The following is a 15,079-nucleotide window of genomic DNA, read 5'->3' as shown; positions in this document are numbered from 1 at the left end:
AATTAGCCGTTGATGATCATCCGATCCTTATTATTTATGAAATGTCAATTAATTTACTTCATTAATTGTGAATATATTCAGTCTTTTGTATTTAATATATTGACTGAGTACAATTTTACCATTAATTTTGATTAATTAGTTGGGAAGTTACAAAAATATGAAAATTGGGAATTGAAAAAATATGTTTTCCTTTGTGGTTTTGAAAAACTCAGTTGGGTAGAGGAAGTTGTCCCTGAAAAACATTGGGGGAAAAACAAACGAAGGGTTTGTTTGGCAACAGCAAACAAACAATTTCTTTTTTCATTCCTAAATACTTCAAAACAGAACAGTGACCTGTCAATCAAACTCCAATGCATGACATTCCTGTGGTTACCGTCACATGACCAACCAAAATCTCGCTGGAACGCAGCTCCATCCTCGTAATATGGATTAAAGAAGAATAGAAACGTGCTGATTCCATCAATGTTTGCACATGCAAGCATACTCTTACCGTCGGTACATTCCTAAGGGAGTTTGAGCCAGTGTTTTTATTCATACATGTTTGCACACTATAGTGGAAAATCGGAAATCTATCTGTCTGGTCTTATTGGCTTCCTATTGTTGGTTCGTTCTCAAAATTTGTGAACAAGCGTGTGATCGTTCAGATCCCTAGAAATCAAATTTATACGCTGCCTTAGTTCTGAAGCATTCGGTATTGAAATATTTAATCTCCGATGTTGTATTAAATAGTTGAGCTCCATGTTAAGTTTTCTGATTTAGAGCAAGTAAGCAAGTGATCGTTCAGATCTCTAGAAATCCAATTTATATATGCTGTCAGTGGTCCTGAAACAATTGGTATTGAATTATATAATCTCTGGGTCTAAATTTATCAATGTATTTGAGGTTTATAGGCAAATAGTAGTAGCAAACTAGTTGATATGTATGTTTCTGTTAGGTTTGCCGATTTAGAGCAAGTAATCGTATTTCAAATCAAATTTAAACATGCAGCCACAGGTTCTGAAGCATTTGGTATTGAACTATTTGATCACCGAGTCTGGATTTCAGTTAAGTTTTTATGCATATTTAGTCGAGAGGCAAGTTCTCTTCCTATGATTACTTTGCATATAAGTGTGTGATCGTTTAGATCTCTGTGAATCCAATATTTTTGTCCCCCCAAAAAAAAAAAAAAAAAAAAAAAAAAACCATTTTGGCCCCCACCTGTCTAGGTCCAGATTGCTGTTAAGTTTCTATGCATTTGTAGTGGTACTGAACACATTGAACCCCCAGGATTTGTAAACATTAAATTTTTTCAGATCGCATGGTTAAATTTCTCTTTGCAGGTAAATAATAGAGCTAGTTGACTTGTGTAGTCCGATCAGGTTTGCTGATCATTCAGTCCTTTAAAAATCAAATTTATCCTGAATGGAAATCGAATTTGCATGCCTGTTCTATTTTGAGGCACATGGTATAAAACAAATGGTATTAAGGGGGTACTACACCCCTGGCTAATTTTGTGCCTATTTTTGCATTTTTCTCAAAATTATAGCACATTGGTGACAAGTAAGATATGTATATTATAGGGGCAAGGACTACAACTACTGTACTGAAAATTCAGCAACTCAAAGCAAGTAGTTATTGACTTATTGATCAAATATTGGTTTTCCCTCATATTTGACTGTAACTCCACTAACTGTTGTCCGTGCTGAAATAAAATTTCCAGTGCAGTAGTTGTAGTCCTTGCCCCTATAATATACATATCTTACTTGTCCAATGCGCTATAATTTTTGTGATAAATGCAAAAATAGGCACAAAATTGGGCAGGGGTGTAGTACCCCTTAAACAAGTTGATCCGCGAATATAATCTCAGTTATTCATTATCTTGATTTGCAGTCAAGCATGTTATGAGTCAAATGTATACGCTGCTTTGCTTTTGTAAGAATTGGTATTGAGTTCTAATGATTTCTGAGCTCTAAGTCACCATGATTCAATTAGTATATGCCTATTGCATTCAGAGGAAGTTTATATTGCATAAGTTGATCTCTTTATTTCTTTTGTTTTTTCTCACTGTCAAGCAAGCATTCATATTTCTGGAAATCAATTTTGGCAGGCTTATAAAGCAATAATGATTGAATTGTTTATTTATTTAAAATATGTTTTGGCATGTGCTAATAATAAACCCAGTTATTGTTGGAAAAATATATTACTAATTTCTGAAGCTTTATAATTAACCATTCAGTGTAAGAATTGACATTTGAAAAATAGGTGTTATAACAAATGTGGCTGGACGCGGCGAATGAGCCGTAAACTCGGCAAACTTCATTTCGAGCTACAGGTGAAAATATATGCAAATCTCGTATTTTGGCGAAGTTGAGATTTTGCAGATTTGAAATGTTTAAGCTTTCTTAAACACATACAAAGTTTTATTTTAAAGAAATAAGTGGAAATATGAAATAATCTACATTTTCTGAGGCCCATCTGATGAATGGTCATTATGCTTCCCTAACTTTGAACGCGTTTTTCTCGGTTTCGCGTTTTGATTCATGACAACCTATAACAAGCCATAACTTCGCTTCTGTTTGTCTTATGAAGTTCATTGAGGTGTCATTTTAATCCCTAAAACATGCTCTTTGCAAATATGTAAAAAAGTAAAAATGACCAGAGGGGACTTTACGGCTTATTCGAGGTGTCCAGGCACAAATGCAGCTGTGTATTTTTTGAAGAAAAAAAACACACCTTATTTTGTTTTATCTGTTAATAATTCGACTATGCCAGTCCAAATCCTCACACCCCCTATAGAAGACATGACCTTAATATCCCACACAGGGAGTTTGAATTTCAAATAGAGTCACCCATTCAGATAACCCCATTTGAAATTCACACTCCCTGTGTGAAAGATTAAGGCCATGTCTTCCATAGGGGGTGTATGGATTTCAACTGGTATAGCCTCATTCACGCTTGCTTCGTACTATGTTTACAGAACACAAATAATCGGATATTAATTTGACAAACGCACAGATATGCCTGATTTTTAGATTAGCAATCCTTGCTTGATTTGCCACAAAATATTAACTTTGACGTAGTATTTTGCAGTATAATTGATGAAACGTTTGTACGATAATGTCATATAAGCTGTGTTCACATTGTCGGACTTACGTCCGGTGGAACTTGGTCGGTGTAAGTTGCTAGGAGTAGCGGTTGACGCTGCCAGGAGCAGTTGCAGTGTGAACGATGGTCAGCGCAAGTTCTGCCAGGCGTACGTCCGACTATTTACTGGGCGGGTGTAACCTCCCCCAGACGTAAGTTGCAATGTGAACGCTACAATGCCTGGCACCCAGTGTAAATTTGACCTTTTTTGGTCAGAACTAAGAAATTGCATATCGGGTGGTTGAAAAAGGTCACAAAAACATCACACATTTGCACTTACCAGCAGTGAATGCTTGCTGGAACTGGTCGGGGTAGTGCTAGGAGTAGGCTAGGTGTGGACGTGTGGTAGGAGTAGGGAAAATATTTGGGGATTTTTTTATCAATGTTAGCGTAATCTTACAAAGTGTGAACACAATTATAGCAAAATGAATTATAAACCTGTTCACTGGACTTACTATTAGTAAGTCGAGATTATCAGATTTATAATTCATTTTATTATATTTATCTACCTGGATTATTGAAAACATTGACATATATATAATATATTTTTCACAGTCCTCTTTAAACATGCTAAATTTTATAAAAAAATATGAATATATACATTTAGCGGTTAAATATATGAAAAAAAAACCATGAATTAACAAATTTACAGACAAGGAAAAGTATCTTTCTTGTAAATGACAAAATGAGTCATGAATTGAGGAAAAATATAGCACATGTTAAAAGCTTCTTTTCCAGGCAAGTAGTGTCACATGTGCCAATAGGTTATTCCAGTTGAAACCCATACACCCCCTATGGAAGACATGACCTTAATCTTCCACACAGGGAGTGTAAATTTCAAATGGGATTACCAGAATGGGTGACTCCATTTTGTATCTACAACCCCTGTGCTGGAGATTAAGGTTGTGTCTTCCATAGGGGTGTGTGGATTTCAAGTGGAATAGCCCAATAGCTGTATTTCATTTTTTATTTCTGACAATTTTTGACTAGATGAAAAGTTAATCACCTGTTTCTTACTTATTGAAGGTAAAAGAGTAAAATGGAATTACGCTGCCTGAAGCGGTCTCTAAATCAATGCAAGTGGTTTTTTTTTGTATTTTTGGTGTAAATATAAGTGAGTGCTTGGGAATAATGTGTGTAAGTGTTGAAAATGGGTAAGTGCTTTTGCAGTGCTTACTAAAACTGTTTTTATGATGATTGTGAAAAGTTAATTCACCAGTCTCAATGGATTTGGTTATAAGAAAGAGAAATTTCTATAGTAAATACATTTTTTTTAAATCTATATTTGTAAAATGTGTTATTTCTTGCATAATATGATTTGTTTGGATGTGTTATTGTGTTTGGTAGGGTACATATTACATGTATGAACATGCACATATGAATATCAACAGCTTATATCAGGGTTGCAAGTTTTCCGGTTTTATCTGGATTTCTGGGTTTTTTTTGGATCCGGATCTGGAATCAAGATTTTTCTGAAAAAAAAAAAAAAAAAATTCGCACCATTTCTAAGTTTTTTCTCAATAGCTACTTGCAACTTATATGTACAATCACACACACACACACACACCCACCCCCACACCCCCACACCCACAAACAGAAAGAGAGACAGAAAAATCCGGACAGATACCCACACACATACAATGTTCCTGTAAAGACATGCAAATGAGGACCTACAACTTTTCCCCATCTATCTCATGTGTCTCATTTGCTATCTACTGAAGATAGCAGTGTCTCATTTGCTATCTACTGAAGATAGCAGTGTCACATTTGCTATCTACCGAAGATAGCAGTGTCACATTTGCTATCTACCGAAGATAGCAGTGTCTCATTTGCTATCTACTGAAGATAGCAGGGTCTCATTTGCTATCTACTGAAGAGAGTAGCGTCTCATTTGGACAATCAAGGTGCGTATTTGGACCTTTAAACTTAAGTATTTCTAGCAGGCCTACCCTATGCTATCTACTAATTGAGTCTTTACCCACTGAGTGTGGACATAACCAACACTCCAAACTGGTGATGTTGTTTACTATGTGTTTTTTTCAGTCTGTCACCACATCCCAACAAGAACAGATGACCACGGTTTAATACCTTGTGTCCACTGTTTTCTTGTGATTTCTCATGTGTGTGTCGCCGAGTGATGGTGAACATTGACAAAACCACACACATATGCACAAGCATGCACATTTCATATGTTACCTATTTGTAGATATGCTATTTGTTTAAATTAACAGTGAGTGGCTGTACGTGTGCAGCTCGTAACCAAGTACATTCAGGAATAAGCAAATACACTTGACCGCTTTAAATAAATCCAACAAATATATCGCTATCCCATCTGGATCAAGTCTCCCAGTACAAGTAGATGTCTTCACATTCCATCAAATCTGTTCTGAGGAAATTGAACGAAAAAAGCCTCAAAGATTTAGTCCTAGGCAATTGCTGATACTAGTCAACGAATCAAAAACTCTTATCAAGCTTTGTTTTCCTTTATGTAAATGCTTGAAATTTGGGAATTCTTTGCTCAATATCAATCAATGTTTAAGATAGTGCCATGGTGATCATGGGCGATTCCACATGAGAGATTTGATCCACATCAATGTAGACTAAGGTGATTCAGATCAATGTGGATTTGTGTTGTGAAGTCTGCTTGGTATTTTACGCAGTAATAGTGCGAGTGTTGCAACATTTGAAAGTAACCGTATTGTGTAAACGTACATGATGCAACATACAACGGAAGTGCACATTAATTATGTGTTGCACTACAAGATGCAGTAAGTGTTGTGTTGAGAGAGAGCACATCATTTACACATTCAGCACAAATATTACGCTCATTTAGTACGCAATGCTGGCCACTGCAGTATACATTGATGTGCATTGCTGCAGATTCCCACTCCCATGTGGAGTACCCTGGCAGGGTTTTACATTCGGATGTGCAGACATATGGTTGTACACAAGTACATCCAACCTCACATTTGTTCAAATATCAGAATACCAAACATCTATTTGCATATGAAATAGAAGAATAAATGCATGCAATACTGTGAAATAAGCAAGGTAAAGTTTGAAGTTTTCAAAAAGGGGTAAGATAACATGTATGAAACTGTAAGGAAAGTTTAATTCTGTGTTAGGAACTTACCTGCATGCAAAATGGTAATGATAAAACTTGTGTTGAAGTAAGTTGTTTTGTTTTATGCATGGTGCATTGTTGATGTACATGATATGATGATATTGTGCTTCTACTCACAACTCAGAGCAAACAGAAGAGAGTCCTGAGGCAATTGGTTCTGTGTGGCTCTAAGATACCACTCCAAATTGATGAAGCATGAGAGAGATGTTTTCATGTTGAAATGAGTTGTTATTGTAGTGTAAGTTTTGATATTAGATTGTTGACATACATATATTGTATGTGTCCTCCAAGATAAACTGCAGTAATTGCTTTGTATTTTTGTAGCGGATACTACATTTAAAGGATTGACAAACAGAAGTCCTTAATTCACTTTTGGCCATTTTGAGATTTTGGTACCAAATACTCTTTAATACCCACAGATTCTTAAAATCATCAGCCTTAACTCAATTCAACTTCCTATTGCATCTATAGCACAATAATACTTGGTTACATCTCAATGCAAAATATTATTTTTACTCATTTTTCTCAAAAAGGCACTTTTTGAGTTAAGGCCTTCTGTTTGTCAACCCTCGATTTTATTTTGTGAGAAGACTAATTGCATAAGCTAAATTAATGGTATACTTTCGTTCACAGCTTGCACTATGAGCTGGAATATGCTATTCCAGTTGAAATCCATACACTCCCTATGGAAGACATGACTTACATCTTCCACACAGGGAGTGTGAATTTCAAATAGGGTTATTCTGTCGGTCCGTGCCACGTCACTTCCGGTTGATGATGCGACTCAAATTTGAGTGAAAACAAGTCCTTGGTTCGATTTTTTTCTTGATGAATTCTGTCATTGCTGTTGTTTATATTTCGATCGCAAATAGTGAGTGGAATCAAACAAGTTTCTAAGTTTTCAGAGTGGAAGTTACTTACTTGATTTATCGTTTTATATAATGACAAACCGACAATTAAAGTCCATGGTTGAGTGTTGTTTTTTTCCCCCGAAATTGACGATGTTGCCAGACTAGTCTCCTTCACAGCCGGTTTATGTCGTTCATTACAAACCGTGAGCCACGTGAAGCTTGGGCCCAAGACTAGAGATAGCCCGGATGTTGGACCGACAGAATATGAATGGTTGACAACTCCATTTGAATTGAAATCTACACCCCCTGTGTGGGGGATTAAGGTCATTTCTTCCAGGGGGGGGGCGTTGATTTCAAATGAAATAGCCAAATGGTCTCATTTCCAGTGGCTGAGTTCATTTAACTCCATTTAACAACCATAGCTTAAAATTTGTACCCAACATAGGTCATTCTGGAACCTTGATTTTGGATTGAGTAGGGATGTGAAAACTTGCCCTAAAACTTTTTAAGATAAAGAGACACAAAGATATTTGAATTTTTGATTATTTCTGTTCATAATTATGGTAAATTTGGCAAAATCTGAAATAATTGCCCAAACCTTTTCCAGACTTTTGGAGAAAATTATTTTAAAAAAAAACCTTATCTCAACACCAGTTTTTTTGCAAATTGCAACCTTCCAAAAAGCCTCAAAATGCACCCCAAATGTGCCGCACATCCCGTATCCCTCTGGGTTTGGGTTCTTGGTGTTGTAGCATTTTAGAGTATGTAACAGAGTGGTTCTCCATTGGTAATCTACATGTGCAAATAATAAACAATAGCAATACAAACATTACAATAACAATGCATATTGTTATGTTAAAAAAGCAATAACAACACAAGTTGTTTTGGTTGTTGGAATGAGTCGTTCCAAAAGTTTCAAGTTTCTTCAGGTTCTTATGCATGATGCAGCACACCAAAATTGTTTTATTCATAGGAATGATATCGCTGCCTTTGGGGAATCTTCTGGCTATTTACTTGTGTACTCTGATAGCTTGGGCTACATGGAATAATATAAGCAAATAATAAACAATAGCAAACAACAACACACATTGTTATGTTAAAAGCTCTAACAACATAAGTTGTTTTGGTTGGTGGAATGAATCGCTGGAAAAGTTTCAAGTATGTTGCTTGGTTTATTATGCATGATGTGGCACACTTTGCAATATGATTTATTCATAAGAATGATATCGCTGCCTATGGGGAGTCTTACGGCTATTTACTCATGTATACTGATAGTCTTGGCAACATGGAACGATATTCTGATCAATGTTGTTGAAAGAAGTTGTTTCATTGAATACGACATATTTGATTAAGTCTGCACAGTTTTACTACCATACCACACTTTTTTTTTCTCATGGACCAACTAAATAGACAGCCCAGCAAAGTTAGAACGAGTTGTTTTTGTTGTATACAAGTAATGATATGTCAAATAACTGATGTATGTATGTATGTATGATGAAGCAATGTTGAAATAAATAGACACATAAATAGCTCAGTAGACAAGTAGAAAGTCACCACAGGGGACACTTAGTGGTTTTGAGATGGACTGAAACAACTATCATTGCATAGCAAATAACCAAATAAAGATACAGGTGTTAAAAAGTGTTTATGCTTGTTGAAATGAGATGTTTTTATTGCATGAAATTAGAGAATAAATGATATGAATATATGTTTTTACTATGATATACAGTGCACAAAAGAATTAAGGTATGTTCACTCCTGTATATTATAAACAAAGACAGATATGTCAAAATTAAAATACCTGTACTCTTTAGCTCTGATTTTAGACCTCATTTGTTGGATGAGCATCACAGCAGCTGAATGGAGTATCCCATCATGCATTGCAGTATATCTGCATGACCCATAGCAAATGTATACAAAATATAAACAAGAGCCGCTTAGATATTGAGAGCTATTGATAGTTTCACAATACTTTAGCGGTCATATTTTTGCAAACAAAAGTCTAAGCTTCCCTGATTTTAAGCGAGTTATTTAAAGTTGAAGTGAGGGATTTTGTGTACATTTTCTATGGCACATTCAGTTCTATTATGGTACCGCAAAGCATAATGGGATACTCCCTTCAGCTGCTGTGGATGAGCATTAAAGAAACAGTGATCTAAAACCTAAGGAACGAATGAAATAAAAATACTTGTTAGATTTATAATCAGTTTAAGACTAGTCTTTCAATAAAATATGAATTTTAAGTGAAAAACATTCATTTTCTTAACATAGCTGTAAAAATTTGTCAGACGGTGAGGAATGTCTCGCAATGCCGGGTCCTACATTATGCAGGTGACAACTGGAAACTGAGTCCCCCCTTTCTTGTTAATGGTGGGCTCCTCCACTCTCTCCCATATGGATTCTCTGACTCCTCTTTTGGACCACCTCTCATCCTTATCAAGGATACTGTTTCTTCAGGATTGAAGAGATGAGGAGCCGGCCATTAACAAAAAAGGGGGACTCCATTTCCAGTTGTCACACGCATGGGACCCGGCATTGTGAGATATTCCACGCCGTCTGACGTCACAACATCTGACGTCACAACATCATCAATCAGATGCCTGATGAAGTCCGATGCTTTCGGACGCAACGTAGCAAAATGAGTTCCAAATTTTAGTTCCACTATTAGATTTAATTTACAAAATATATGTTTTGAACTACTGGATAAATAATCTACACCAAGATATATTACGAGGGTTGGTCAATAATATCCCGCAACCATTATTTATCTCCGCTCATGCATGACTTAGATGACTGTTACTTACGATCAATAAAGTTTGTACCTTTGTCTTTGAAAACGCACAACAATTAGTATCGGAGTACCTTTAATTATGTAATCTCATTTGCATAAAGGCATTGCTATATGTACACTGACAATTGTCAACATTGGCGAGAAATTTGAATTGGCTTTGAGGAACGTGTAATAAAAAGAAGCAGAAGTAAGGACCAAAGCAGTTTACAAGCCTTATTTTTGGTATGAGGTAATCTGAGTATATTCAATTGATAATTGTGAAAGAAGAAATGTATCCGTCAACAGATGAGGAAAGGGACCGTCTTTGAACGTCACCAAAAATAGGCCTATAACAACAAGCAAAAATGGTGTGAAAATCGCGAAAAAAAGCCCACACGGCAGAAGAAAGAATCCAAATTATCTCCAAAATAAAACAAAACCAAATATTGTTATTGGTATGGTATTAGAGATCATAGTCAGGACAATAGAATTTGTTGCAACAAAAATAGAAATATGTGCATGCGTTGATGGTATGCATGATTGAAAGTACCCAAAATGTATGAAAAAAGTAAAATTCATCAAAAACGCGCTAAAAATATGACTAATACAAGGTTTGCGGAACAGTAGCTGTGTGAGTGAATTGCTATACCAAGTCTTATGCTAAAATTAGACACACCTTTCGAAATTCAAATTTCTTATTCAATCCAGAGCCTCTCTATGGTGTGCTACTTTAATTACAAAAACAAGACCTTTTGAAATTAAGGGTTCATTAAGAAAGAAATGTTTATGGTTTCACCACTGGGACCTCCCTTTTTTATAATCAGTAGATACCCAATCAAACCAGGTACCATTGGTTAAATTTTGTCATCGATTAATCTTTCTATCTCTTAATATGTAAAGAACAATGGGTGATAAAGCCTACTCAAAATTAGAGATATTCAACACGATTTCTTTTCTTTAATAAAAACGGTATATGTCTAAAAAGAGTCCAGCATCATGCCTATGTTATCGGTCTATAAAGCTGCAAAAACCATGCCAGATTCTATACTTTTATTCTCGAGATATTTGGAATTATGTAACAATACCTCAATTTGGCGCGAGATTTTCTTGACTACTTTTCACCATAAATCAGGCAGTGCCCATACGCTACTGTGTTTATGCTAATGTCATTACGTAATTAAGCATTCAGCGTAGCTAATACATATTCGTTTTGAAAGACAAAAGTACAAACTTGAATTTAGCGTAAGTAACAGCCATCCAAGTCATGCATGAGCGGAGATACACCATAGTTGCGGGAACTTATTGACCAGCCCTCGTATTTACACACCATTAGACAGACAATTTTAAATAAGTTGATAGAATACAGTAAAAATGACAGATATTTGTAAATTAAAAGGGAAAAAAATTAAAAAGTTTAACAAACTACCTTAAAATTTGTTCTTGTCTGAAAAAATTGTTAACCCTAACACTGCTAGAGGTCACAGAATACCACAAGGATATCCACTGCGCATGCATGAATCCCAGATGATGCATGAATCACCCTAGAAGTGCTATATGCTTAGGGAATAGCTGGCCCGGCCAGCGAAACCCCTATGGCTACTGACCGGTGATCATGTGCTTGGCATGCGAGGGGTCTAAGGTTCAAATCCCGGGAGCACCAAGTGACTTCTTTGTTCATCTTCTCTCCTTTTTTGGTTCTTCTTTAACTTCCGGTACCAAAAAGCAGTGTCCGATGTTAGGGTTAATAGGCACATATGCTTATACACAAATTTTTACGGTAATATAAAAACCATATTTTAAGTTGGATTTGCTTTGAAATTGGTCACACATTATTTCATAAATATAATGGATGACATTTTTGTAATTAAAGTATGATTTTATATATGTGGATAGTAGCTGTTGCGCTATATTTCAAATCGTCTGTCTAATGGAACAGGTCTTTTAAGTTCTTCTCTAAGACGCTGCCAGAATAGGTATTGTCCATACCCATCTGCAGGCCATTTTAGGCACAGAACTCTGCAAAATAATTGTCTGAGCAACAGAGTTAATCTCCTTTGAGGAAGCTCTTCCAGGAGTACTAAGATCAGGACATTAGGATTCTCTTCCAGAACCCTGCGATGTGCCATGTTTAGTTCAAAGTGACACCAATTGTCCTCAACAAAATGAGGCGAGAGTATTGCGATAACTTTGCGACTCCTTTGTATGTGAAGTGACAATTCATTGAAGATAGGTCTGCCTGCACGTATGTCTCTGGTCTTAAGACAAAGTCTGAATGGTTCTTCGCCTTCCTCAATGTTGGCTAGAAGTTCACCATCTACCCAGTCTTCATCTTGTATATGGTATATCACGTAAGCATCATATCGAGGTACACCATCCTCATCTTCATCATCACCAAGAACATCATCATCATCGTCATTGAGGATGTTTTGATATGGTCTTCTATTAAACATAAGGAAGCGTATGTATTGTATATGCCATCGGTACCGTACCACCATTATAGCTGTAATGACTACAACAATTAAACACACTAAACCAATTGAAATGTACATCCCCAATTTAGATGTACAGTCTAAGTCGATATCTGTGACACTAAATCCTTTTTTTGATTCTGGTAAAGAGCAACTATAGCTGGCGTAATCAGTAATGTAAAGTAGTTGAACTACTTTATCTGTTAGTAACCAGTTCCTTAATGCCATAACACTGCAATCACACACCAGTGCATTGTTGGATAGATCCAATCTTTGTAGTTTTGGGTGGTTTAATTGAGATAGGAATGACTTTGAGACATCTATTAGTTTGTTCCCACTCAAATCCAGTGTTTGCATGTTCTTCAAATTGTGAAGATTGCCGAGTGATGTTAGTTTATTGCTGCTTAGATTCAATTTTGTCAAGTTCATGAGCAACATAGCATCTTCTTTGTCAATTATAGAAATGTCATTGGAACGTAAGTCAAGAATTTGCAAATTGTGAGATTTAAATATTTTGAGTACTCTTGTTATGTTTTTAACATAGTGATAGACTAGAAAATTGGAAATCCTAACCTCTGCCATGTGAAGTATTTGTAGATGAGGTACATATATCTCAGCTCCCATCAAATCAAGTGTAATAGTGGATTCATCAAGATGAAGGGCCACAAGTTTTGGACATGTGTATCTACTAAGATAAATGTCCCCAGATGTGGCATCCAAGGTACTCAGATTGGGTATATTATGACATAGTTCTACTAGTTCTACTCTGCTGCTGAATTGTGATGCTTTAAACAGTAATGTGTTCAAATTTGGGATACATGGAGGGATATATGAAAAATTGCCAAACTTGTTCTGTGATAAGTCTAATGTTTCAAGTGATGCAATCAAACATAGCTGATCATGAGTGATATCATCATGAATATCATTCTCAGCAAGGTTTAAAACCTTCAGAGAATTATATGCGCTGAATATGTGAAGTGCATTTGATGCATATACATTGAAGTATAAGTTGTTTAAATGTAATTCTTGTAAGTTCATTAAACCATCAAAGGCTCTTGGTGAGAACCGTTTCATTATATGAGGATTCCCAGTACCGGTTATCCGTAGCAGTTGAAGACTATGAAACCAAATAAATGGAGATCCTTCAATCCTCAATTCTTTATAAGCTGTGATTTCCAGCACAGTTAAGGTTGTGTTCCATTTCACTAAGCGTTCAAATGTTGTGGAATTTAAGTTAACAACAGAAAATCGCAGAGAAAGGTTTTGAAGTGGTGAATTTAGTGAATTTAAATTGTCGATGTCATCTTTTTGTTGGACTATAGAGAGACTTTTGAGGTAATGTAGGTCCTTATGCAGAGAGTAGGTTGCATTTTTGGAGTATATAGAGATTTCAATGTGTTTCATAGGGAATTTCATGAAACACTCATTTGTTAAGTTCAAGTCACTAGTATCCCAACTTGTGAGTATTAAAGTCTCCAGTGAGATAAGTAAGCATAAATTATAATTGGTACAACATTGATGGATCTTCATATCCAGATGTTGTAATTTAGTCAGTCCAGTGAAGATCTCTCGGTCACTGCAGTCAGAAAATTGTATTTCCAATGTAAGGCTCTGTAGAGACGAGAGGTTATTAAAAGGGCTGTTTGCCACATTGGTCATGTTTCCAAAATCAATAATAAGAACTTCCAGGCTGGTCAATGTTGCAAATGCTGAAGCAGTAAGACTGGTGATTTGATTCAAGCCAAGATTGAGTGTCTGTAATGAAACAAGATCTCTAAATGGGTTACCTGCCAAATATGTCAACTTGTTATAAAACAGGTTAAGTGCTAAGAGTTGGTGCAGCCCTTTGAAACTATTGTCATTGAGATCAGAGATGCTGTTTGAATCCAAGTACAGGTCAAGTAAGTTATGAAGTCCTTTGAATGCTTCATCAGGAATATGATCAAGCTGGTTATCACTTAAGTCGATCAATTCCAGAGAATCATTTCCCTGTAGTGGTGGTATACAGACTAGATGTCTACTGGCACAGTCTATCATTGTATGGTTGTAGACTTTACAAGGGATACTTCCTGATGGATAACATGGTGACTTGTGAGTGGTTACTGAATTTAGTACCAGTAAGAGCACACTGATGTATTGTAGTATAATCACAGCCATGTTGATACTGGTAATGGAAGGTACAGGTAGCAGAGTGAAGACAACCAAAATACTTATGGAATAAAGAAGTAATGCTATTTCACAATGTATTGCTGAGCTTTCAGAATGACAAGTTAGTAGTACTCATACAATTAGGGAAGTAACTTGCGATCCTTTGCGGTGATATTCAAAATCAACTCCCAATTACTTTATTTCTGTTGTACTTCCTCTTGAACCTGTTTGCTAAATGGGTGGTATTTAACTATATGCAAGTATGGTTAGTTAAGGTTCTTTATGTGTATTAACCGTATGACACATCATGTGAGAAATTTGACCTATATTCATCATACTTTAACAAAAGACTGTCTTTGACTTGTTTAATCATGCTGCATGCATGATGCAATTGTTGCAGTATTTTTTATTGTGCCCACAAAATGAGTGTAAAGGCTGCTACAGACTTCTAATAGTGGGCGTAGAATATTTGATATAACATGTCTTTGTTATATAATCTATTCCCATTCTATTTCCAGTAACGTTTAACTTCTAAAGGATGTTTGACGTCAAATCAATAATATGTTTGCACCACCAGACATTCTACATAAGATCG

This window comes from Amphiura filiformis, chromosome 20 (assembly GCF_039555335.1).
Source record: "Amphiura filiformis chromosome 20, Afil_fr2py, whole genome shotgun sequence".
In the NCBI taxonomy this organism is placed as follows: domain Eukaryota; kingdom Metazoa; phylum Echinodermata; class Ophiuroidea; order Amphilepidida; family Amphiuridae; genus Amphiura; species Amphiura filiformis.
Note: the sequence above shows the minus strand (reverse complement) of the source record.